This window comes from Silene latifolia, chromosome 10 (genome assembly GCF_048544455.1).
Source record: "Silene latifolia isolate original U9 population chromosome 10, ASM4854445v1, whole genome shotgun sequence".
NCBI classification, from domain to species: Eukaryota; Viridiplantae; Streptophyta; class Magnoliopsida; order Caryophyllales; family Caryophyllaceae; genus Silene; species Silene latifolia.
The window spans coordinates 136398949-136425221 of NC_133535.1; the positions used below are offsets into that span (position 1 = coordinate 136398949).

The 26273-nt window shown below is 38.9% G+C and overlaps 1 non-coding gene across 1 annotated transcript; it reads right to left on the reverse strand.

The window, feature by feature from the left end:
• Window positions 1-1640: 1640 nt before the first annotated feature.
• LOC141610347 (small nucleolar RNA R71) lies at window positions 1641-1747 on the reverse strand. Its single transcript, XR_012528250.1, has one exon. It is a non-coding gene; the product is annotated as a small nucleolar RNA R71 (small nucleolar RNA).
• Between the last annotated feature and the right edge of the window lie 24526 nt (window positions 1748-26273).

Sequence of the window (26273 nt, forward strand, 5' to 3'; positions counted from 1 at the left end):
TAGATTAAATCATCTTTCCTTACACCTATTGTTAGATTGTTGCATGTTTAGTAGTAAATTTCATCTTCCCACCATGTTTGTGACCAAAGTTTCCATCTTTATTGTTTATTTTGCAATTAGGACCATGATTAGTGAGTAGTCCTCCACTAGGGCTCGGTTTGACCCAACATGAGTAATTTCACTAATTGAATTTCATAAAGGCTAATTATTTGGGGAAATTGGTGAGGGTAGGTTAGAGGATTGACTTGGTTTATGGGTTGATTTTTGGGTAGTGTTGACTTACGACCCTTGACCACCAACGAGAGTTGGTTAGGTTTTGATTTGGATACCCGAGATTTGACCCTATTGTTGACCTTGGTTGAGACCGAAAGGGAGAACCGGGGTAGGACACCTCTAATCTAGCGTTTGAAATCGACCCTCGAGAGAGGGAGTGGGATGACCCGGGAATTGATGGGGCTTAATGACCTTAGCAAATAACCGGACTACCTTGGGAAAATGCATGTTTTTGGGGTAGTTGGGTATTGGGTTAAGGATTCCGACCTTCGAACCCGAGAGGGGGGTTGGTGGGTAGTACTAGTGTCCTATTTCGAACCCGAGAGGGGGGTCTTAGGCGAATTAGAGTCGTCACCTCCTCGCCTAACTACCCTTGTGATTAGCCAAGAGATTTGATTGTGTGGAATTACGAATTGTTTGGGAAGAACCGAGTCTTAGGTTTTTAAATCATTTGAATTACATCCATTTAGTTTATCTTGCTTTTTCTCCTATTTTCTTTATTTAGTTGTTTTACCTTGTTGTCGGTAGTTCTAGTATAACCTTCTCCCGTTATTGTCGACTTAGCTAAACCATAGAGTTAAAACTATTAGTAGTCTTCCTTGCTCCTTGTGGGATCGACCCTTAATAGTGTACAACGATAAAATCGTGCACTTGCGAGGTATAGCTTGATACCATCAAGTTTTTGGCGCCGTTGCCGGGGAGTTTGGCTAGATATTAATTGTTTTCGTTCTTGTTTAGACTAAGTCTTTTGTTTCTAATCCCTCTCTTGAGTGTGTAGGATTTCTTGCATGGTTAGGAGAGCTCGAAGAGGTCAACCAATACGTCCGATTGACCACGAGATCGAAGCAACCGCGAGAAGACTAAATTCGCTCCGTAGAAGAGGGCTTATAGAAACACCGATTCCTCAAGAAAATCCAGTAATTGAGAACCTTCAAGAAGAACCACGGGTCTTTGAAACTTTCGAAAATCCTTTTGTAACACCGGAAACGGAAGTAACAATGGCCGCGGTTCCTATGAGAGATAACTTGGCTCCGAAAAAGGTGGTGAATCCGAGTATTGTGAAGCCACCTATTCAAGCCAACAATTTTGATGTGAAAGCCACCTTGCTACAACTTGTCCAAGGGAATCAATTCGGAGGGGGAGCCACCGAAAACCCCAACGAGCATCTCAACGAGTTCTTGGATAGTTGTGACATGTTCAAGGCCAATGGAGTCACGGAAGATGCCGTACGCCTTAGGCTTTTCCCTTACTCTTTGAGGGGAAGCGCCAAGGAATGGCTTAAAAGTTGTGAACCCGACTCTCTACGGACTTGGGACGATGTCTCTAAGGCTTTTCTCAACAAGTATTTCCCACCCCAACGAACCGCAAGAATCAAGAGTGAGCTCCAAGGGTTCACCCAACAAGAAGATTAGACCCTCTATGAAGCATGGGAGAGGTGCAAGGGCCTACAAAGGCTATGTCCTCACCACGGTATTGGGGATGATGAGCTCATAAACAATTTCTATGAAGGGTTAAACAATGAGATGAAGATGAACCTTGATTCCGGCTCGGGGAAGGGAGCTTTGGATAAGATAGACCACAAGACGGCGAAAGAGCTTATTGAAGAAATGGCTTCTCGTACCTTTCATTGGAACAATGATAGGCACAAGAGGAAAGGGAAGTCAACGGTCGAATCGGCCAACAATGTGGAAGTGAAAGAGATGATAGAAGAGCTTAAGCAACAAGTGGCCTTGATGAGCTCAAGCAAAACATCTAGCAATTCTTCTATGAGGAACCAAGTCTATAGTTGTGAGCTTTGTGGAGACCAAGGACACCCACCCAATGAGTGTCCTTTGGTGGTTGGAGATGGCAATTGTATGGAGCAAGTGAACGGGATATGGGAGTCTAGTCCGGCCAAGCAAGCATTTAACAACAACCAATATCACCCCGGATTGAGAGCCCACCCAAACTTCTCTTATGGCTCTCAAAATGTCCAAAACCCAACCTTCCAACAAAAGTCGCAACAACCAAACTTCCAAACTCAAAAACAAAACACAACATTCAATCAAGGTCCACCGGGTTTCCAAGGAAGAACCTTCCAACCTAGACAACAATTTCAATCACTTAACCCACCAACCACCCAACCATTCCAACAAAATTTCCAACCATTCCAACAACCCACCCAACCAAAGTCAAACATGGAACTCATGATGGAACAAATGATGACATCTCAAACACAATTCATCAACCATACCACCCAAAAACAAGAAGAGACAACCTCATCCATCAACCAACTTAGGACCCAAATGCAAGCCTCTCAACGGATGACGGACAACCAAATCTCCCAATTGGCTACCCAAATGAGCCAACTACAAGCCTCCCAAGGGAAATTCCCGGGTAAAACTGAGGAAAATCCGAAAAACATGAATGCTATCCACTTGAGGAGTGGTAGGGATTTGGAAGACCGGGAATTTGTCAAGAAGAGGAAGAGTAGTAGACCGGGTAATGTCATTGAACCTCAAGTTGTGGTTGAACCTCCTAAGGTAATTAAAGAAAAGGGGGGAGAAGATGAACTCGTGGAAATTGTTGTGGAAACTCCAAGAGTGGTTGATGAACCAACAAAGGTGGTTGAAGAGCCTCAACAACAAGTTGTAAGAACTTATGTGCCACCAATTCCTTTTCCACAAAGGTTGGCAAGAGCCAAACTTGAACAAAAGTATGGGAAGTTCATGGACATGATGAAGGGTATCAACATTACCATGCCTCTCATTGATGCCGTAAAGGAGATTCCAAGCTATGGAAAGTTCTTGAAGGAGCTTATCTCAAACAAAAACTCCTTGAGCCCGACAACCACGGTGAACTTATCCAAGGAGTGTAGTGCAATTCTCATGAATGAGGCTCCTCAAAAGCTTAAAGACCCGGGGAGCTTTTCCATACCTTGTAAGATTGGGACCGTGCACATTGAGAGGGCCTTGTGTGATTTGGGGGCTAGCATTAGTCTTATGCCCCTCAAAATTTTCAAGAAGTTAAAAGGTTATGAGCTTTCACCAACAAGGATTTCTCTCCAACTTGCGGATAGGTCGGTAAGATACCCTATTGGTCTTGTGGAGGATGTCCCGCTCAAGGTGGGGAAACTTACATTTCCATGTGATTTCTATGTAATGGACATCCCCGAAGACTCAAATATTCCCATCATATTGGGGCGCCCATGCCTTGCTACGGGGGGTGCCATGATTGATGTGAAGAATGGGAAGCTTTCTTTACAAGTGGGTGAAGATAAGGTTGAATTCTCCTTGAACAAGGCTATGAAAGAGCCTTCGGAAGAAAAGTCTTGTTATATGATTGATGTGGTAGAAGAATGGGTTGATATGAAGAAATTTGATGAAGATAAGGGTTTGCAAGGGTTCCTTGAGGGCAAGGTAAAGGATTGCAAGGAACACCGGGAGTATGCTTTAGCTATGGAAGCAACAATTGAAGAAGACCCGGACAAAGAATTTGAAAGCTTGAGAGGAGATGGTAAAAAAGAGGAGATATCCACGCCTCCTCAAGTGGAGTTGAAGGAAGCCCTCATCACCGCTCCAATTATGCAACCTCCCACTTGGGGAGAACCTTTTGAGTTGATGTGCGATGCTAGTGATGTAGCGGTGGGAGCGGTGCTTGGACAAAGGAAGAATGGTAAACTTCATGCCATATATTATGCAAGCAAGACCTTGGATGAAGCTCAATCACACTACACCACCACCGAAAAGGAGCTTTTGGCGGTCATATATGCCATGAACAAGTTTCGTTCTTATTTGGTGGGCTCTAAGGTAATTGTACACACCGATCACACGGCATTGAGGCACTTGCTAATCAAGAAGGAGTCAAAACCACGCTTGATTCGGTGGATACTTTTGCTATAAGAATTTGATATTGAAATTCGAGACAAGAAGGGTGTGGAAAATGTGGTAGCCGATCATCTTTCTCGGCTACTCCATGTCAAGGGGAAGGATGGATTGCCAATTGATGATTCCTTGCCGGATGATCAACTATTCACACTTGATTTGATGGATGTCCCTTGGTACGTGGACTATGTAAATTATTTGGTATCCGGGGTCATCCCGCACGGTTATGACTCCCATAAGAGAAAGAAATTCTTCCATGACCTTAAGCAATATTTTTGGGAAGAACCGTGCCTCTACAAGGCTTGTGCCGACGGGATAATTAGAAGATGCATCTCCAATGAAGAAGTCCAACCCATAATCTCTCATTGCCATGACATGCCAAGTGGAGGGCATGGTAGTTCACGGAAAACCGCCGCGAGGGTGCTCCAATGTGGATTCTTTTGGCCTTCCCTATTTCACGATGTGGCCACCTACGTCAAGAAGTGTGACAAATGCCAAAGAAGTGGTAACATTTCAAAGAGGCATGAAATGCCAATGAACTACATACTTGAAGTGGAGGTATTCGATGTATGGGGCATTGACTATCAAGGCCCTTTTCCCTCATCAAATGGGAATGAGTATATCCTTGTTGCGGTGGACTACGTGAGCAAATGGGTGGAAGCAATCCCAACAAAGACTTGTGACGCAAAATCGGTGACCAAACTCATGGAGACAATCATATTCCCACAGTTTGGAGTTCCACGAATTGTGATTAGTGACCGTGGAACTCATTTCCGGGAAAGGACTCTTGATGCTCTACTCAAGAAGCATGGGGTGCAACATAGGCGGAGTCTTGCCTATCACCCACAAGCTAACGGCCAAGCCGAAATCTCTAACCGTGAAATCAAGATGATCCTTGAAAAGACTGTGAGCCGGTCAAGGAAAGATTGGTCTACCAAGCTCAATGATGCATTGTGGGCTTACCGGACCGCTTTCAAAACACCAATAGGAACTTCACCATTCCGGTTGGTGTACGGGAAGCCTTGTCATTTGCCGGTTGAGTTGGAGCACAAAGCGCATTGGGCCATCCGACTCCTTAACTTTGACTTGAAGAGCGCCGGAGAGAAGCGGCTACTTGACCTCAATGAGCTTGAAGAATTTAGACTAGAGGCTTATGAGAGCTCTAGATTGTATAAGGAGAGGACCAAAAGATTCCATGACAAGGCCATCATTCGGAGAGAGTTCAAGGAGGGAGAGTTGGTTCTCCTCTTTAACTCAAGGTTCAAGTTGTTTACGGGAAAGCTCAAGTCTAAGTGGTCGGGACCCTTCACCGTGGTCCGAGTCTTTCCACATGGCGCTGTTGAAATATCCGATGGAGATAAATCCTTCAAGGTGAACGGGCAAAGGCTCAAGCACTACATTGCCGGAACCCCTATCATCAAGAATGTGAGCTCCATTGCTACCTACCTTCAAAATTATTGATTGTTATTCATAACTCCGTCGAGCCTACGACATAAAACAAGGGCGCTTCATGGGAGGCAACCCATGCATCTTTGTATATAATTTGCATCCTAGACTAGTAGTGAGAGATTTGGAGTCGTATTTTGTCTATTTGGATTGGTGATGGAGGTCACCTTTGAAGAACACAAGCATTATTTTCATCGACCCGTAATCCCGACATCATGCGTCGGAGTAGTTGTGGAAAACAAGAATCCCGGGGTCAATGAAAAAGCTCAAAGTTGAGTTGAAGAAAAAAATTGAGCAAATTTGAAGAACACAACGAAAAATAGCTGTGTGTTGTGTTTTGCCGGTGGACCGGCAGAAATGGTCGATCCACCGGCAAAATGAGGCCAAACAAAATTTTTGAAAAATTGAAGTAAGAGTGTGTTTTGCTTAGGTAGGCGGCAAGCTCACCACTGGGCATAGCACACCTGTCAAGATGAAAAAGAAGAAGAATTGATGATTGGGAGTGTGTTTTGCCGGCAGGCCGGCAGCCGGCCCACCGGCATGACACACCTGAAGACTTGAGAAATTTTGAAAATTGGTGAAGAGGAGTGTTTTGCCGGTAGGCCGGCAGCCGGCTCACCGGTAAAACACTCATACTTTGAAGCTGGGAAATTGGAATTTTGAGTGAGGAGTGTGTTTTGCCGGTAAGTCGGCAGCCGGCTCACCGGCATAACACACCTGGTATTTGGGAAAATCAATTGAGAAGAGTGTTTTGCCGGTGGACCGGCAGCCGGTTGGTCCACCGGCAGCGAGGTCAAAAATTTCAGAAAAGAAATTCGAAGAATTGAAAAAAGGGGAGTGTGTTTTACTGGCAGACCGGTTGCCGGTTCACCAACCGGCAAAACACACCTGCTGACCAAATTAAAAACCGTGACACCCCTTCTTCTTCATTTCATTTCACCTTCCTTCCTCCTTCACTCCTCCATAATTTTTCCCCCTTTCTAACCCTAACTCCATTAAAACTCAATCAAACTTCCTCCTACCTTCACCAATCTCCTCCAATCATCAAGATGGCCGGAAGAAGAACAAGAGCGGATATAGCAAGGGACCAAGCGGCATTGATTGCTCAAGCGGCAACCGATACATACCCCGATCCGGACTTTCCCACTGTCGAGTTTGCCACACCTACTCAGAAGGGTAAGTTCATTCTCTTTAAAAATCGCCCCCTCACCCCTACTAAGTTTCTTCATCATCCGTCTTTGTCTACCCTTGGGATTGCTAGGGAGACGGAGGCTTTGTTTACGGGGTGTGGTATGAGGGGGATATTTACCATGCATGAGTATACTTACCCTCGGATCACATGGGAATTTTTGAGTAGTCTTAAGATTACCAAACACCGGCAATCCAACATGGTGGCTACCCTTAGCTTTAGACTCATGAACCGGGAACATAACATCACTTTGGGTCGGTTGGCTCAAATTTTTGGGCTGGAAAATGCGACGTCGCATACCCCGCCCGCTGATTTTCACTATTCCCGTGTATGGAAGGCGATTTCGGGCATTGATGATCAAGTTGGGGTGAAAAGGCCCGCGACAAGTTGCCACAATCCCGTCATTCGGGTTTAGCATAGATGTATGGGGTGCACCGTTCTTGCGGTGGATGAGCCATGGGTGTTTAGGACCCACGAGCTTGAAATATTGGGCTCCTACTTGTTCACTAAACCCACCCCCTTCCGAATTAATGTGGCTCACTACCTAGCCCTTAACCTATCCAAGATTGCAAGTTCTCCGGGGCATAGAACCCCGATACATGTGGGTGGCATGATCACCCGAATTGCCCGCAACATGGACCGTCCGGTTGACCTTTCCACGATGAATTGGATACCCGGGGACACATACTTGACCAAGCACTACTTGACTACAAAGCTTGAGTGGCTCAAAGAAAACCCCGACGACGGCCTTGAATATTGGCAAATCAATCACAAGAACTCCATCCGGCTTCCAAATGTAACCGCCGTTAAAATTGAGCAAGATAAAGATGATTACCTCCTCCCAATTCAAGCGGAGGCACCCACCGACCAACCTCCCCCTAATCCTACTCGTGTCTATTCACGAGACCGTCGAGTGAACACCCCATCCTCCCTTCAATACCAAATGCCGCAAACTCATCAACCTCCACCGTGGCAATTTCAACAAGGTGAGGGGTCATCCTCGAACCCTCCTTCCTACCCTCCCTTGCCACCATCTCTCACCGAGTGGATAGAGAGGATGGACATTGCCACGGCGAAAGCCGCTAGTGAGAGGGAAATTTTGGGGAGAAAGTTGGACCAGATATACTATGATCAAGCTACCGGTACTTATCCCATTTATGATGATTTTTGCCGACGGGAATACGTGGGTTATGAGCACCCTCACCCCTCCTACTTCACTTGGCCCGATGGGAACTACTCGAGAGAGGATGGGAGTATGGTCCGCGGAGGTCTTAACCTCCAACCGGATTACTTTGCGCGCCCCGTTTTCCCGCCTATGCCCGAGTCTAGACCGGAGGGGCATGATGCCCAATGGTTAGGGGGAGTTCGGCCCTATTTTGCTAGTGATGTGGGTGCGTCGGGATCCGGTGGTGGTTTCACGGGAGGAGATAGCGGCGTGATGAATATGAGTGGAGACTTCACGGGAGGTCTCATGGGTGCCGGCGGTAGTGGAGGTAACTTCACCTTCAACCCCGAGGATTTAATTCAAGGTTCCGACTTGAATACCGGAGATGATATCATTGATGATGATGATGAGATGGGGTCTTAGTCCCCGATTTGATGGCTTTTTATCCTCCCTTTTCGATCCAAAGCCTTCGGTATGCTCCTTATATTCAATCCAAATGACAAGTACGATCTCTCCCTTTTATCCAAATTCTCCCCTTCACGTTTAATTTTCGCATGCATTTAGTGGATAATTAATTTAGTTGCATCATATAGGATTGCATTAGATTTCAATTTTGTAATATATTGTCACATTTAGTAATTGCATTCACTTAGAATAACTTGCATTGTCATTTAAATTTTGCATATAGAATAGAGCATGCATTGCATTTTCAAAATAAAAACCAACTAAAAATTGAAAAAATAACAAAAACCCTTATTTTCTTTCACTAAATTGCCCTCCCATGTCCATAAATAAGTGTGGGGAGGGCCTAAAAAAAAAACAAAAACATGCTTTTAATTTGAATTCCCTCCACGCATTTATTTCCATTTGGAAGTAATGTAAATAAATAAGTGTGGGGAGGGAGTTCTCATATCAAAAACCCAAAAATATGTCTTTTTAATTTTTCAAAACCAAAAATCACAAAAATATGTTATTTTCCCTTTGAAAAATCAAAAAAATCAAAAATATGTTCCTTTCTTTTTCTTATTCACTCCCAATGCTTTTGTCCATTGAGGACAATGTACATCTCAAGTGTGGGGAGGGAAATATCACTCTTGTGAATATTTGTTTATAATTGTAAATGTTTATAAATTAGATAAAATGCCTAAAAATTAAAAAAAATTTTCTGAAAATTCAAAAAAAATTGCATTGTATATATATGTTTTGTCTAACCTTTTGGCTTGGCGCATTGACCACTTGAGGCAAAAGGGAGCTAGAAGACCGCTTGGTATAATCCTTCCTATCTCTTGCTCCTTTTACTATTCTTTCTTTTTGGTATCTTGCATATTTTGAAGGAGAATGAGAATTTTGTTGCTTTGGGTGTCTCCTTGGGAGACCGTTTGGAATTTTGGTGTTGATGTGCTGCTAGGTTTAGCCAATTTGTTGCACGTTTCATTTCATGTTTGTTTAAATTTCCGCATGCATTTGTTCACATGTAAATACTTGTTGCATTTCTTTCTTTTTGCATTGAGTTTGTAAATAAGTTTTTAAGGAAGAACATGGTCAAAGGAAGGGAACCAAGTACCCCCATGATGAACTAATGTGCCCAATAGTGCCTTTCCCCTCCTCGTGACTCGCACCCGTGGCCTCTTAGTTAGCCGAGGAAGGAAGGCTTGACCTATGAGTTTAGACCGATCTTGTGAGACCTAGGGGCCGTAGACTAGACCTTTGGCTCGACTTAGCTACTCAAAGGTAAGGGTAGAGCCTCCTAGGGCGGGTACATTCATACCCCGCCCTCATCTAGGTTCGAGAGTAGGTCTCCTCGCGAGGCGTGTCACATCATTACGCACAAGTGTGTCGCATCGTCCTTAGATCATGAATTTGCATTACATTTTTTGTGCATATGATATGAAGCAAAAAAATCAGTTTATATGAACCTCACATAGCCAAATAGCCTTATTTTATTCCCTACATTGTTTCCCTTTTTGATTCACCCCCTTTGAGCTTAGCCTTTTCATTTGGCAAACCCACCAAAATAGCTACATTCCCATAACCACCCTCCCTTAATCAAGAATTGGTCGGTTTTTGTAGTTGTGTTGTAGGAGGTGATTTGGGGAATAGTGATGGATAGTACACATATCCATTTGGGTCGGAATTTGGTATGGTTTGGCTTTATATATAAATAAGAGGTTTTGAAAAAAAAAAAAAGGAAATGAAAAACAAAATAGAAAAGTGAAAAAGTCATGAAAAATCAAAAAAAAAATGAGTTACGTTGTATATATTTGTTTGCTGTCAAGAAAAAGAAAAAGGCAAGCAACACCCCTACTCATCATTTAAAGGGGTAGAAAAAGCCGTTGCTAAATAAAAAGAGGCAAATTGATGTTTTTCCAAAGATGAGTCGGGTCTACACATTTTTTGCATGGCTTGGAAAACCGAGTTGTTGTTACGGTGTAGACGTTACCATTTGTTGAAATAAAAGGAGTTCTATCAAAATTTTTCCTACTTGAGTTGGGTTTATGCAATTTTTGCATAGTTTTGGTCATCATTGCTATGTTAGGGCATAGACGTGTCTCATGTGTTGCAATAAGAGATGGGTTGTGATGTGTCGGCGATTCTTGATTTGAGCTCCACATATCCAAACGGTGCTTGCACCAATCCCGTTTCGACCTTCTCCTTAGCCCCGTTATAACCCTTGCTTCATGTTTTGTGCATTTTTCCCATTGTTTGCATTTCATTGGACATAGGACGGTTTTACACATTAGATTGCGGGCACGTTTTCGCTAGTTGAGTTAGTTGAGTGGTTTTGGTTACTTTTTGTCACAAAAAAATCACCTTGTTCTTTCATTGAGTGACGAGTGAAAACCGTGAGGATGTCGTTGCCTTGGTCCCCTTAGTCATGGGTCCTTTGGTCGAATCTTGTGTCGGCCTTGTAATTCTCGGCGGACTTGCCCTTTTTTCCCTTTCCCCACTCTTGAATTTGTTTCTTGAGCATTGGTCACACAAGGGTTGCTTTTGTCACATTTAGGGGGTTGGCACCTCAATTGGCACTTCTGAGACGGTACTCCCGACCGAGACCATGTTTTGTTGTTTGAAAAATCCGACCACTTAGATGAGGAAAGTGGATCATTTTGTTAGATGCATTCTATTTGTTGATTACGTGCTTTCATGATGAATGTGTCGAAAGTTTTGTAGCAAGACCCAACTTGCCTTGCAAGAGGGCACTCTCCCCTCATGGGTGTCAAATTGCGAGTTGAAGGGGCGTTGAGTGCGCTAATACTCGATCGTCTTAAGTAGTAGTTTAGTTGGGTGATGCTTATATTGTGCATCCACTCTCCATATCTATAATAATAATGCTTAGTACATTTGGTTTTGGGACTTACTCGGGGACGAGTAAGGCTTAAGTGTGGGGAGGTTTGATATATGATTAATTTACTTCTAATTCCCTCTTTCTTTTATGCATACCGACTCATAACGAGTCGGTTTCGGGTGTTTTTCCTTGCATTTTGTGCCCAATGCCCGTACTTGTTACCTTGTGCATCCTTTTGTAGGAAACGACCCAAGTATGGAGAATTTGGGGCAAGAAAGGCACCCCATTGCCTTTACATGAAGAAGAGGTGAAGAAATGGTGAAGAGTGTGTTTTGCCGGCAGACCGGCAGCCGGTCTAGCCACCGGCAAAACACACCCCAGAGAATCACTTAAGGTTTTGAAGAAAAGTTGAGGAATGTGCTTTGCGGCGGGCCGGAACCGCCCACCCACCGGTAAAGCACAGCAAGTGGAATTAATTGAAGAAACTGGTGAAAAACAAGCTTGACCTCGCTGCCGGTAGGAGCACCGGCAGCCGGTCAACCGGCATTACGCACCATAAAGAAGAAGAAGAAGTCCTGAAGAAGGTGTTTTGCCGGCAGGCCGGCAACCGGCCCACCGGCAAAACACAGATGCCAGACATTTTAAATCTTTGCACGGTTTTGCCGGTAGGAGCATCGGCGGCGTGCACCGGCAAAACGCAGCAGACGGGATTTGGGCTTTTCTTCCTCTTTTCTTCCTAATCTTGTACAAGCCTATAAATACCCCCTCTTAAACCCTTTTGTACACACAACCCTAGATCCAGAATATTTACCCTTTCAAGCTTAAAACTTTGTTAATCTCTTTGTTAATCTTTCCTTAATTAGAGAAATTCTTCAATCAAATAGTGATTGAATTTGGGTTTGTAAGAAGATTGAAGGATTTCCTTCTTTATTATTTCTATCCAATTTCCTCTTTCACTATTTTGTTGGTATTAATTCTCTCCCTATTTTCATTTGTTTACATTTTGTTCTTCTTTTATGTTTGTTTGATTGTTTATGTTAAAATTGTTGTTGTTGTTTGTTTGTTGTTGTTATTTCCATCATTGTTCATCTTTTCATTGTTCATCTTTCCTTTGTTTCTCTTTCATTTGTTCATCCTTGGGTAGTTGTCCTCAAAGACTTAATCTTTGAGTTGATTTGGTTAAAGATTGTGTCTTTAGGTTTAATCAACCTTGTTATTAGATTAAATCATCTTTCCTTACACCTATTGTTAGATTGTTGCATGTTTAGTAGTAAATTTCATCTTCCCACCATGTTTGTGACCAAAGTTTCCATCTTTATTGTTTATTTTGCAATTAGGACCATGATTAGTGAGTAGTCCTCCACTAGGGCTCGGTTTGACCCAACATGAGTAATTTCACTAATTGAATTTCATAAAGGCTAATTATTTGGGGAAATTGGTGAGGGTAGGTTAGAGGATTGACTTACGACCCTTGACCACCAACGAGAGTTGGTTAGGTTGTGATTTGGATACCCGAGATTTGACCCTATTGTTGACCTTGGTTGAGACCGAAAGGGAGAACCGGGGTAGGACACCTCTAATCTAGCGTTTGAAATCGACCCTCGAGAGAGGGAGTGGGATGACCCGGGAATTGATGGGGCTTAATGACCTTAGCAAATAACCGGACTACCTTGGGAAAATGCATGTTTTTAGGGTAGTTGGGTATTGGGTTAAGGATTCCGACCTTCGAACCCGAGAGGGGGGTTGGTGGGTAGTACTAGTGTCCTATTTCGAACCCGAGAGGGGGGTCTTAGGCGAATTAGAGTCGTCACCTCCTCGCCTAACTACCCTTGTGATTAGCCAAGAGATTTGATTGTGTGGAATTACGAATTGTTTGGGAAGAACCGAGTCTTAGGTTTTTAAATCATTTGAATTACATCCATTTAGTTTATCTTGCTTTTTCTCCTATTTTCTTTATTTAGTTGTTTTACCTTGTTGTCGGTAGTTCTAGTATAACCTTCTCCCGTTATTGTCGACTTAGCTAAACCATAGAGTTAAAACGATTAGTAGTCTTCCTTGCTCCTTGTGGAATCGACCCTTAATAGTGTACAACGATAAAATCGTGCACTTGCGAGGTATAGCTTGATACCATCAATGTGATAAAATATCCTTTATTGTATTTACTTTTCATTTGGATGAACTTTTGTTTGTATCATTTAGATGACATATAACATGTTTTTTGATTTTGTCTTTCCATATTACAGGCCCCGTTGCAGAAGGCATGTTATGTTTCATTGGCAAGCTACAATAACGGGTCCTTCAGATTGCACTGCAGCTTCTATCCAAATATTTTTTTGAATTGTGTTAGGAAATTGAGTATTAGCTTTTTCTCTTTCTGAAATTTTTTCATGATGTACCACGGAACATGGATATTGATTTTTAAATGTAATTAACACATGGGTTTTTGTCGATCAATTAATGTTCTTTCTGGATTAATCACGTATGTGCGGATAATATTTGTAGCAATTAAAAAGGCGGTAGAAAACCAATTGTAATGTCATTTTGAAGAAATAAAGTTGCATAAGATCTAGATTACTGTTGTGTTTAATAAAATCGGTAGGTTGTATTAAAACAAAAATAGTTTTGCCTTTATGTCTCATTTGAAAAAAAAAAGTGCTGCTATTGTATAGAAACAAGTGTTGCCTTATTTTGGAGGGAATGAGAAAAGTGTTGCATTTACCAAATTAAAGTGTTATAATAATTTCTCAAAATAAGTGTTGCATAAAGGAAATAGGAGCAACATTTTTAAAAAATGTTGCATTTGAGTAAAAAATGTTGCAAGAAATGTTGCAATGAGCTATTGCAACGAGACTTTAAGTAGTATACTTAAAAATGTTGCTTAAACCATAAAGCAACGTTTTAGAGGTGATATGCAACATTTCTAACGTATTGCAATAGAGTCAATTTGTAGTAGAATACCTCTAGAACTACAGCAAATGGCCCCGCGTTATTGGCAGATATTCCCTCTAGTCTAGTCTACAACAAACAATATAAAAGAAAGAGGATTAAATGATACTCATACCACAGTCAGCACGACAGCATAAATAGGTTAACATGATAAAAGGAAGACCTAAAATTAGAAATTGCAAGAGGGATAGGAAAATGATGACTAAGACCATAGTACCTCAAAATGCTCCTGCTCCCATTACTCTTACAATAAGTCTACCATAACCCTATAACTTGCTATGTACTTAAGCTATATACATGCAGTGCGAGACTCTGGTCTAGAGATTCAAAGATTAAGATGGATACCTTGTAATTACGAGTATGAACCTTAAGACACATTGATTCAGCAACAGCTTTAATCGTCGAAATAATGGCATTTGGTGATTCCCGGGAAACAAAGCGATCGAGTTTGCCTTTTCACATAATCCTAATAGATAGGGAATAGTTATTTTAATATTATATCTTTAGGCTATAGAAACATAAAGTGCAGGAACATAACTTGAATAAAACTGATTAGAAATGCTCAGGCATGCCAGTATGCCACCATGCAATTGCTTGTGATTTTCAACAGGGTTGAGGTCTTCCACTAAGCCTAGGCTAGTGTTAGAATTAGTCCTATAAGAAATGAGAATAGTTTCGTCAGGCAAAAGACAGAACATACCTGACGTCTGTCGAATAAAGCTGATAGATTAAGACCTTGAGATAAAGTCATCATCTTAAATGCATTCATAACTAAGGGACCTCTGTCAAGATTCCTAGCTTGTTCACTTACATATTGGTCCTGCAAAAAAAAAAAAAAAATCTTTAAGCTTACAGGCACACCAACGCCGTAGGCAACTAATTGATGACTACGACCAAGCACTAGCAAGAATTTATACACTAAATCAGAATACTAGGAGAATAGACGGCCCAAGAAGTGCTGATAATCTTGAAACTAGGAATTAGAAAATAATGGGAAGAATCTGACCTCAATGTCATCGAAGACAACACGGTCATCCAGGTTTACTTGTTCTTCTATGCCTTGTTGAACAAGAATGTAATTAACCCGAAACCATGGGTCACATACTCACATATAATCCCTTCAATGGTTATACGCTGCATTAATAAAGGCACAAATTTGCGATGATGAAGAACAGTCACATAACAAGTCATTTACTTTGTAGATATAGTTCGCGGAAAATTGAAAACTTCGCGGAAAATAAGCGTATATGATACTCCGACACCGTGTCGTGTAAGACACTTGCAGCCAAGTTAGAGTAGCACAGATTAAACATCGAGAAACAAGAGAAAACCATATACAGCAGCCTTCCTCAAATTGTCATTCTGAATGGTCCCATTTTATTTTCTATCTTACAAAAAGAATGCATATTCACTAAATCTTATTTTCTTATTCTCATAATAAAAGTTCTATAAAGTAAAACCTTGTCCTCAATATTTCTGAAAAAACGACTATGACATATTTGTTGGGACTGTGCAATAGAGCTCATAGAGGGCGTGTTCTACTGCCAGCTAAACAATGCCTATAAACTTACTGATTTGGTATAGGATCTAGTATCTTATCAATCAATGACTTCATGCCTGGTGAGAACCAAAATGGGCAAGAGAACGTCGTAGAATTAATCTGCAAATACAACACAAGAATTGCTACCCTAGGAAACAAAACAGAAACATCCACACAAATATATAGTATTCGATACGCACGATACACAATGACCACTTGCCTCAAACACTAGATGTTCTTTAAAGGAACAAGGACAAATAAGGAACTCATTGAACAATACAAAACATGATAAGTTTATATGTCCAAGTACAAAGGCTTCATTAAAGTAGTGAACAACAGAGTTCTATGACTCCGAAAAGGCAGAAAAGACATTACACAAAAATATAAAAACACATTTAGTCATTACATAATATCGAGAAATACTGGAGTACATGAAGTAATGGCGTCAACCAACTCCAAGTACTACGTACTTCAATATGCTGCTCTTATACAAAATAAAAGATTTATACTCCCATAATCTCCCCCGCAAAATAAACAGTGTTCCTCATAATGACTATAATCCGCCCAACTTAAAAAGCTAAATACCATCAAATGATGGACAACCAGGAGAAGGAACAAAAGACCACTAGGACAATTGAATACAATCCTCCGAAACAACCTTTGGTGGAGGAACCATAAGATAAGAGATGATACACCACAGTATCTCAGTTTTCCATACACAAAAGAATCCAATGGGGGTTCTTTCTAAACTTTCAATGCTTTATTACAAAAGGTAGAATATTGATGTTCATCGTTTATGAGCTGCCAATGGAATGCTCATACATAGTTCATGGCTCTATGCATGGACGTTTTCTTTATGATGCACTCAGGTGTGACTAATTATAGAGACGATCCGATTAGATGGGTGGGAATGAGGGTGATATCAAATTAGGCAAGCTCAATATCCTTACCTCTTTAATGAGCCAAGTCCCTCTAATGTTGATACGATTTAGACGGAAACACTGCTCCTTTTTTCCACAACTTCCTCTTTCATGCATCCTCTTTATGCCTTATTCTATCTCACCCACTTCCCTCTTCCCTCCCTTCCAAACCCTCCATTTTTTCCCAGTTCAACAAGCTATAAGGAGGAGACAAATCACTTTACACTGTCTTAGAAATTCTAACGTTGTCATAGGGAAAGCTCGGAACAAATTATTGAATAGATAGTCGGAACCTATGTCACGTATTATGCAACCATAACAAAACATAAATTGAATGAAGCTGCACCTCAAAGGCCTTTCTTAAAATAACCGTCTTAAAAGGCCTTTCTTAAAATAACTACACTGTCTTAAAATATTTAGCTTAAAAACAGACAACAATAAATTAATAACTGCAGCTCCAAGGCCTCTCTTTAGATGGGTAAAGAAAGAGAGGACATAATAGAGAGAGCATTTAGGGGTCAGGAAAAATATATAATACACGCATCAAGACTATTATAAATTGAATGAAGCTGTTACCAAACCGCGGCACTAAAATGATGTAGTGAACAACATAGTTCTATGACTCTGGAAAGGTAGAAAAGACATTACACAAAAATATACAAACACATTTAGTCATAACAAAATATCGAGAAATGTGTGCGTATGCGATATGCTGCTGCTCCTTTACAAAATAAATGAGTAATACTCCTATAATTACCCCCCAAAAATTGATTAGTGTTCCTCATAATGACTATAATCCGCCCCAACTTAAAAGGATGAATACCATCAAATGACGGACAATCAGGTGAAAGGAACAAAAGACCAATGGGTCCGGTGTACAATCCTCCGAAACAAACCTTTGGTGGAGGAAGCACCATAAGATGAGAGGTGATACATCACAATATTTCAGTTTTCCATACACAAAAGAAGCCAATGGGGGTCATTTCTAAACTTTTAATGCTGTCCCAAAAAATAGAATCTCGATACTGATCGTTTATGAGCCGCCAATGGAATGCTCATACACAGTTCATGGCTCTATGCATCGACTTTTTCTTTATGATGCACCATGACTGACTAATTATAAAGACGATCTGATTAGATTAGTGGGAAAGTAGTTGGTAGTAAATTAGGCGAGCTCAATTACCCTGCCTCCTTAATGAGCCAAAGCCATCTAAAATAGAAAAGATTTGGACGGAAACACTATGCTCCTTTTTTCCTCAACTTCCTCTCTCATGCATTCTATCAAGCTTTATTTTATCTCACCCACTTTCCTCTTCCCTCCCCTCCGAACCCTCCATTTTTCCCTAGTCAAACAAGCTATAAAGAGAAAGACAAATCACTTTACACTGTCTTAGGAAGTCCAACGTTGTCATAGGCAAAGCTCGGAACAAATTATTGAATAGAAAGTTGGAACCTATGTCACATATTATGCAATGTAACCATAACAAAACCTATTGGTAAAGGACAATACCAACCATTTATGTTTCACTCATTAATATTTAGCTTAAAAACAGGCAATAACAACTGCAGCTCAAAGGCCTTTTTTTCAGATGGGTAAGAAGAAGAGCACATAACAGAGAGAGCATTTACGAGCAAGAAAATATATAGTAAACGCATGAACACCATAAATTGAATGAAGTTGTTACCAAACCGCGGCATTAAAAGGGGATGTAATCACCTTTCTATACAAAGAAGGAAGGTACCCGTCTATTAGAACAAAGAGGATGACACCACAAGAACATATATCAGCAGCAGCCGCCTCATATCCTTGGCCATTTCAAAACCTACAATAAGTTTAACGAATTAGCAAAGTCAAGTACTCAAGTCACTCAAGTGCATCAATTAGCTACGAATGTCGCTAATTTGCTCCACCATAAAAGGGTAACAAAAATATTCCTTTGGAAAGACAAGCAAGCACGAAGAGTGCTAAACATCATGATTGAGAGCATACTGGACCCGGACCCTTACCAAACTTGTTAGACTCTTAAATATTTTTCTTTTCACGAGAAAGTACGAACTTGTGGAGGTACCTCAATTCGCCACAAGTCCTTCCATACCTTATCCTGCCACTATGGCATGCAAAAGAGATAGGTCCCTAATCACCATCACCATCACCGTCACCGTCACCATCTGAATGCCATAAGAATTTCCTTGCATGCTTCTCTAATACCATCTGTCAACAAATAGATATGTGCTCATAAAGTCGATTCAAGAGAACCTTGATTAGAATATTGTTACTATATCTCACTCTCATTTCCTAGAAAGCCAAACAGTCAAGAGCTAGACTATGGTATAACGACACATTAAACCAAAGCTCTTGGACGTCGCAAGGTAAGAGGGTTAGGAGTGAGTAACCAAACCAAGAGGTTGTTTCCAGATAATCTATAAAAAGAATTTCGCGAATAAATGCAACAACACTCGGCTGCTTCATGATACAAAAGGTATCAAGAGTTTAGCGAGTCATTATGCCAATTCCATCATATTACAAGGCTTCTTTGGCTTTGGAATATGATGGAATGAGAGCTAGCTATACTAAACACCTCCACAAAAAGACCAGTATGAAAGATTCAATAGCAAACGGCAGGATTACCTTTAACGACTTAACATTAACAAATACGGCAAAGGTAACAAAGGAAAATAACATCACTTACTTTGGAAATTGCCAGGGTTCGATGGGAGAGGACACCGATCTGAAAAAGGAACTTATTGTGCCTTGTTGATATAACAAAGAGAGAGGGAGGGGGGAGGATGGCATGCAAAGAGAGATGGGAAGTTGGATCAACTTGCCACCACCAACGCCACCACCACCACCACCGCCACCATCACCATCATTATCATTATCACCATCACCATCACCATCACCATCATCGATTATCTTAATCTTTGGGGGCAATAACCTTTATGATACGAAATAACTTTTTGACATCATGCAAATCCCGAACACCAAAATTCATAACCCCATTAACTCATCACCTAAATCATCCTCCTCCTTCCAACGCAGCCTTTGTTGGTCCTCCGTTTCTTTTATAAGGTTATCCAAGTCAGCCACCCTTGCAAGCGGATCTCTGCTTTACAAACGTAAACCCCGTAACCTATCGATTCAAACATGTGATTTGCCGCTTCAATATCCTCTTCAGACACATAGACGACTCCATTCCTATTAAATTCCAGTAACAAGTCACGTCTTAAAAGATTAACGACTTGGATTTAATTGTTACGAGCAGTAACTCTATTTTCGATTATTTTAATCTATTGCCCTAACGAGGTTATTTCACTAATAGAAGCATTAGGTGTAATTGAACGATTGTTATAAATTATCACCTCATCACCACCATTGTCATCCAAAAAAACTCCTAATAGCATGTTGATCACACTTGAATGGATCCAATACGATAAATTCGTCTCCCTTAATCTTCTCTACATTTTTTTTCAATTCCGTTTTCAATTCAATCCTCTCTTCTTCTTCTTTTTCAACTTTTGACAATTTTGATTTGAGAATTAATACCTTTTTGAGTGGATTCATTGTGTTTGGTGTTTGGTGTTTGATATTTGATATTTTTGAGATGTATGATATGAAAACTAGTTTTACTACCCATGAAATTCACGGCGCTAGCTATCTTGTCACGTTTGTGGTGTTATGCAAGCACAAATTTGTGATCGCAGTGGGCCCTAAGAACAAAAGGGGCTCGTAAGAAAAAAAAAAAAATTAATCAATACGTATATTGTCATAATATATCGTCAAAGTATATATATTTATTGTTATATATATGACCACAATTTACTAAACTTTTGTCACGGTTATTAGTATTTTGTGACGAATATTGCTACGTTTGTTAGTGTTTTGCTAACATGTGATTTTGTAGAAAGTATACAGTGAATGCTTGACTGTTACATAAAAATTCTTTAATTTGGTGAAAGATGTTGACACATTACTTAGCTTTAAATTTGGTGTATATAAAGTATAATAATCTATGTATCTGGGTGAGAATCATCAAATACCGTAATGGCCTGTTTGGGTAAGGGGATTTGATTTTGAAATTAGGATTTGTGTCAAATTCCATGTTTGGGCTAACTCTGACATTTGGATTTGGATTTCTACTAAATCCCATTAGAATTCAGTATTAATAAACCAGGCCATTTGAAATACACTCCTCAACCCCTTGTATTTCAAATCAGCAGAACGTATAATCACTACTAATATCTCCAGAAATGATTTCAACCCCAAATTCTAGGGTTTATGCAATTACACAATCAACATCAATCCGATTCAGGTATGTTTCTTTCTCTTTCGATTTTTTCCAATTGTTTATTCTTTTCAATTAATATCTACTTAGATTAATCCATGTTTTTGTTGCACATTCGATTTTCTGGATTTTTTAATTATCATACGTAATCAAACTAGGTTTCCTTTTATTTCGAAAATCTAATTGTTTCGTCTTTGATTTGTTGTGTAATTTAGCAATAGTTGTGAATTTAGTAGCATTGTTAGATTTGATTTGTTTTGTTGTTTCACGATTCCATCCTCCTAATTTCTTTTTGTTCGTCAGTGTTAATTAATTAAATTGTGCTGAAATTGATCAAATTGGCAATTGGTAGTGTTTGCGATGATCATTAGCTTCGTTGATTAATGTAGTTAGATGATCGATTTGTAGCTTGTACTAAATTGATCAAATAGTTTGGCGAGTATCGTGTTTGCGGTGATTCGTTAGCTTCGTTGACTAATGTAGTTGCTAATGCTTATTGGAGTTGCTTGGCTTAGCTGCATAAGTAATGGTCGAAGACGATCTTATATGTCACTTTATATGTGTAGACTCTAAACCCTTTCATCTGATGTCGGTGCTATAAACCCAATTCGGTCTTCCATCTCAGCTGCATAGCCTTTGCTGCATCGTTTCTTGAGCACATCCATAAGCACATCCCTATTGTTTGATCCTATACATGAGTTCTTTTGTTGTTGCCTCCCTAATTTTAATGTTTATGAGCTCAAAATCGTGTAAATTTGAATCTTCTGCTAGTGTTAGACACTATTTTGTGAATGTTTCCATGTTGTTCTCGGAGGATTCTCTTTTTTTTTTCTTCTTTTATGTAATTGCAGCCGTTGGCTAAAGTGTCAAAGTACTTTATCGGAACATCAGTGTTCTCTTACTCAACAAGCTGAATATGGTGGCTTGAAAACATATGTTAAGAAACTTAAGTTCATCTTAACCGAATCTTGTGTGATCAGTGTGACCTTAGAAGCGAAAAAAATGCAGGATCTTGATGTTCTCATAGCGGTACACTAGCAGCACGTGGCTTACCATATCGTTTTTTTTTTTATCGTTAGCTTTTATCTTTTCTTCTGATCTGCTGTTGTCTGACTCAGAATATTCGATCTACTATTCTAATATCATCAACAATCGACACTTTGCATGCTATCATAAATTTATTGTATACTACTGGTGAAGTGTTAACACTGATAATATAATGTAGGCGAACCCAACTGCTGCTCCATATTCCAATAAATTTATCGACCATTGGGATAACATATCTATATTGATTGGACCCGATCGAGCTCTTGGTGATGGACAAGAGCATCTTGAAGAAGGAGCTAGTGGTGCTACTATAAGTTGTACTTATTTATCGTGATCAATTTGTTTTTTTTTTTTTCGTTTTAATGTTGAAATTTGTGGGTTGTAGTTAAAATCTATGTAAACGACTATTTTGTTTATGTTGAAATGCAAAAAATTTTAGCCTAAAAGCTTGGAATAATATGAGTTCCAAGACTTGAAAATTGAGTTAGGATCAAATTTCGATTCTCAAATTCATTCTACTGCCAAACATAGAAATTGGATTTCAAATTCTAAATTTCAAATTCCTTGTTTCAAAAACAAAGAATTTTGAATTTTAGATTCATGATTTCACTTTTCTAATTTGAGATTCATGATTTCAAATGAAATCCAAGTATCCAAACGCTCTCTAATATATTATCTCAAATGAGCTAAGTTGTTATATATATATATATATATATATATATATATATATATATATATATATATATATATATATATATATATATATAGTAGATGTATACCTAAATTGCACTATTTAATTAAACATTATGAATTATGATACAAATTTAATTGCGTCAATTGTAAAATCAAAAACTCAATAGCTCTTTTTCATCATTGATAGGTTAGTGGTAAGCTGCGAGGGTATTGACACTTGACACTTGGCAAGTTAGTGTTTGAATGGAAATGGGTGGCATGATTGGTGGTAGAGGTGTGTGGTGTGAGGGAACGAGTGTGTTAGTGGTTGAGCGACACTTCTTTTTGTTTTTGGGTGTTGATGCCTAGTGGGGTATTACATTATTTTTTTCTTTAATTTTTTACATTTTACTTTGTTTTACTATTATTTTTTTATGGGGTACGAGATGTGTTTGATCTTTTATTTTCTTTGCTTATTTTTTTTCTTCTTCCACCCTACAATGCATTTTTTTTGTTTGATATTTGTTTTTCAGTTACTTTTCTCTCTTCGCAATTCTATTTTTTTTTAAAAAAAATATCCTTGCAACACTTCATTTTGTATTGTATGATAATTTGACTTTAGAAAACATCTTTTTATTACACTATATTATCCTTACAATTGTATGCGGTAAAAGGTGGGTATATATTCCAAGAAAAAAAAAACCCTTTGACATATTATAAGAAATGTATCCAATTTAATTAAACTGGGGAAGTTTATAACAAAAAAGTAGGAGTTTCATTTATACACAATTTAAAATTAGGGTGATGTGATTTTTATTTTTCGTTTGACTTATCCTAACAATTAATGTCGGAATTTAAAAGTTAGTCTAGATAATGATTTTGAATTTTTGTTTATTTATATCAAAAATTAAAACGCCAAAGTTAAATGTTTATTTTGCTATTATTAATTTGTATTTAATGTTTATAAAAATTCATTAGTTTCTCATAAACTGCATAAAATTAGAATGATGTGATTTTTATTTGCCTTTATCTTATTTGAACAATAAACGTAGAAATTTAAAATTAGTATGTATTTTAATTTTTGATTGTTGTTTAATTTATTTTTAAAATAAATAGGCTAAACTTTAATGTTTATTACTATGTTATTTATTTGCATTTAATGTTTACAAATTCATTTTTGTTTTCCTTTTTCTTTTCAAAAAAGAAAGGATGATGTGGCTTGATAATCTATAAAATACTATTAAAAACCTAGGGTAAAATGACCCATAAATTCCATGTAGACAAATCCACATAGGATTTAGAAATGCCACGCAGGATTTAGAAATGCCACATTTGTTTACGGACTGCCACGTTTGAAATTTTATCTACAAATCAGTTGAGCCTCAATCAAACATCCCAATTGAATTTGCAATCAATTATATCATTGACACCGTCCCTTTGTTTTTTCATTTTAATCTCCCATAATTGAATTATCTGTTAATGCCACAATAAAAGCCAACTTAATATCGCTCACCCTAATATATATAATAATATAAAAAGGCTACTTGAGCATTTGCTTAAAATCACACGTGGCATCATATTCCTCTTACTTTTATGCCATTTACGGTTGTTTGACCTGTATACGATTGGATTAGAAAAGGCACAAGGCACATAAACTGCAAAAACGTTTCATTTCTACAACCATTAATAGGTGATTATCCAAATTCATTTGCATATTAAAAGCTTAGCGTTATTTGTCTTGAACCTGAGGAGGTGATTAATACAAGTATTATAGATGCAAACCCATAAATTTCCCAAGCCGATTAATTGAGAGCAAACGAAAAGTCTCCTCAGTCCTCCCCTTCAAATTTTTCTCTATAAAAGTCTCTAATTGGTCATGAGTTCAATATCACAGATTGACAGACTCATGGTGCTAATGATTACGAAGTATTTGTTTTCAGTTGATTCTCACTTGCAGGTGCTCAGAGTATTGAACTTGATGATGGATGATAGAGGATGATATAGGCGTAGGTAATAATATATGTAATCATGCCGTATATTGTCCAGTTTTCATTGCAACGTCTTACAGAATACAGAGTGACACTTCGACTTAGTCAGCTAGACAACTCTCTTAGAAAATCGTAAGCATTTCAAACTTCTAATTAAACCACTATATATACTCCTTTGTCCTAACCATTTCTTTACTTTTGATTAAAAACAACTCTCATAAAGAATATAAAAGGTAAGCAAATGTTTGGAAAGGAGGGAATACCTATACAATACCGAGCATATGGATAAACGTATAGTTTTGATAAAGCGGTTGTATGAGAGTTATCTCATGCTTCCACTCTAACTTCTACAGTATTCCACTTTTCATATAGTCTTGCTGGCTTCTCTGTGAGTGAGAATGAATGGATCTCGACCGTGGAATCAGTTCAACAAGGCTTGACATTAATCGTTCTATTATCATAAACTGCGACATTTAAAGTAGAATGGATGACATTAGTCGTTCTATTATCAGTTCAACAAGGCTTATGTATGTGTATACTAACTTAGATATTTAAGAGGAGGGCTTTTGGTCATCCATAACCATCATTGCTCATTCCTTAGCGAGTCCAAATCAATAATGACTACTTCTTTGAAATGTTGCTTCACCTTTGCTTTCAATGCTAACTCATAATTTTCCTCTTTTTTTCATATGAAAAGGCATATTCCCAATCCTGATTTTGCACAAACTTTTAAACTACTCGTATTAATTAATGAGAATTTGAGATGATAAAGGCTTTATGTTTTAATGCATTCTTATTACGATGCAGGTGATCGAATGAGACTAGTATTTTGGTTATATTGTTTTTTTTCTTTGGTATCAAAGGTACACTTAGTCGCATTACAATAGAGGTGAGGGGGATTCGAACCTGGGAGGATATCTCCGTCTAACCACTAGACTAAGACATCTTCGGTATTTTGGTTATATTGTAAAGACGCTAAAAGTTTCTTATAGTTTATGTTTTGTTGGATGAATACTGGGAGTATTCCAATTTAGAACATTTCTGTCCTTTTGATCGACATTGGAGTGAAAATGTCTTCCATAGTTGCATATATGTGTACAACTTTGAGTATGAATGGCTCATGAATTTGAGGGAGTTATGGGGACTAACAAGGGTAAGGATATCAAACGAACTTGAAATCATCGGATCGTGGCCAATAAATCAAGGTCTCATTGAATTAAGGATAAAAAAAATGTAATTGCATTTATCCGTGACTCATTAAGGAAAAAAGAACAGAAAAAAAACAAGTATATGATTGTATTATGATTATAATTTTTTTTATGCTCATACGGAGTAATTATAAATTTAAGTACATATAGACTATAGAAGGTGATCCTAGGTTTGTAAAAGAATTATAGATATCATAAATTGGTTTATATAAGTTATATGACTTCATGATCTAATTTTTTTAGGGTTGGAGAGAACAAAAGTTAAAGATGAGTTCAATTATTGTGTTATCAAAACTGAATCCTTGCTCAAGAGAGTAGTCGTCGTTATTTAAGTAGAGCCGACAAACAATGATACGACACGAATCCTCTATTTACTAAATGAATAGGCGAAATTCCAGATTTTCCCGCCTAAACATATTTTCTAAAACAAAGTTTAGTTATTTTTAG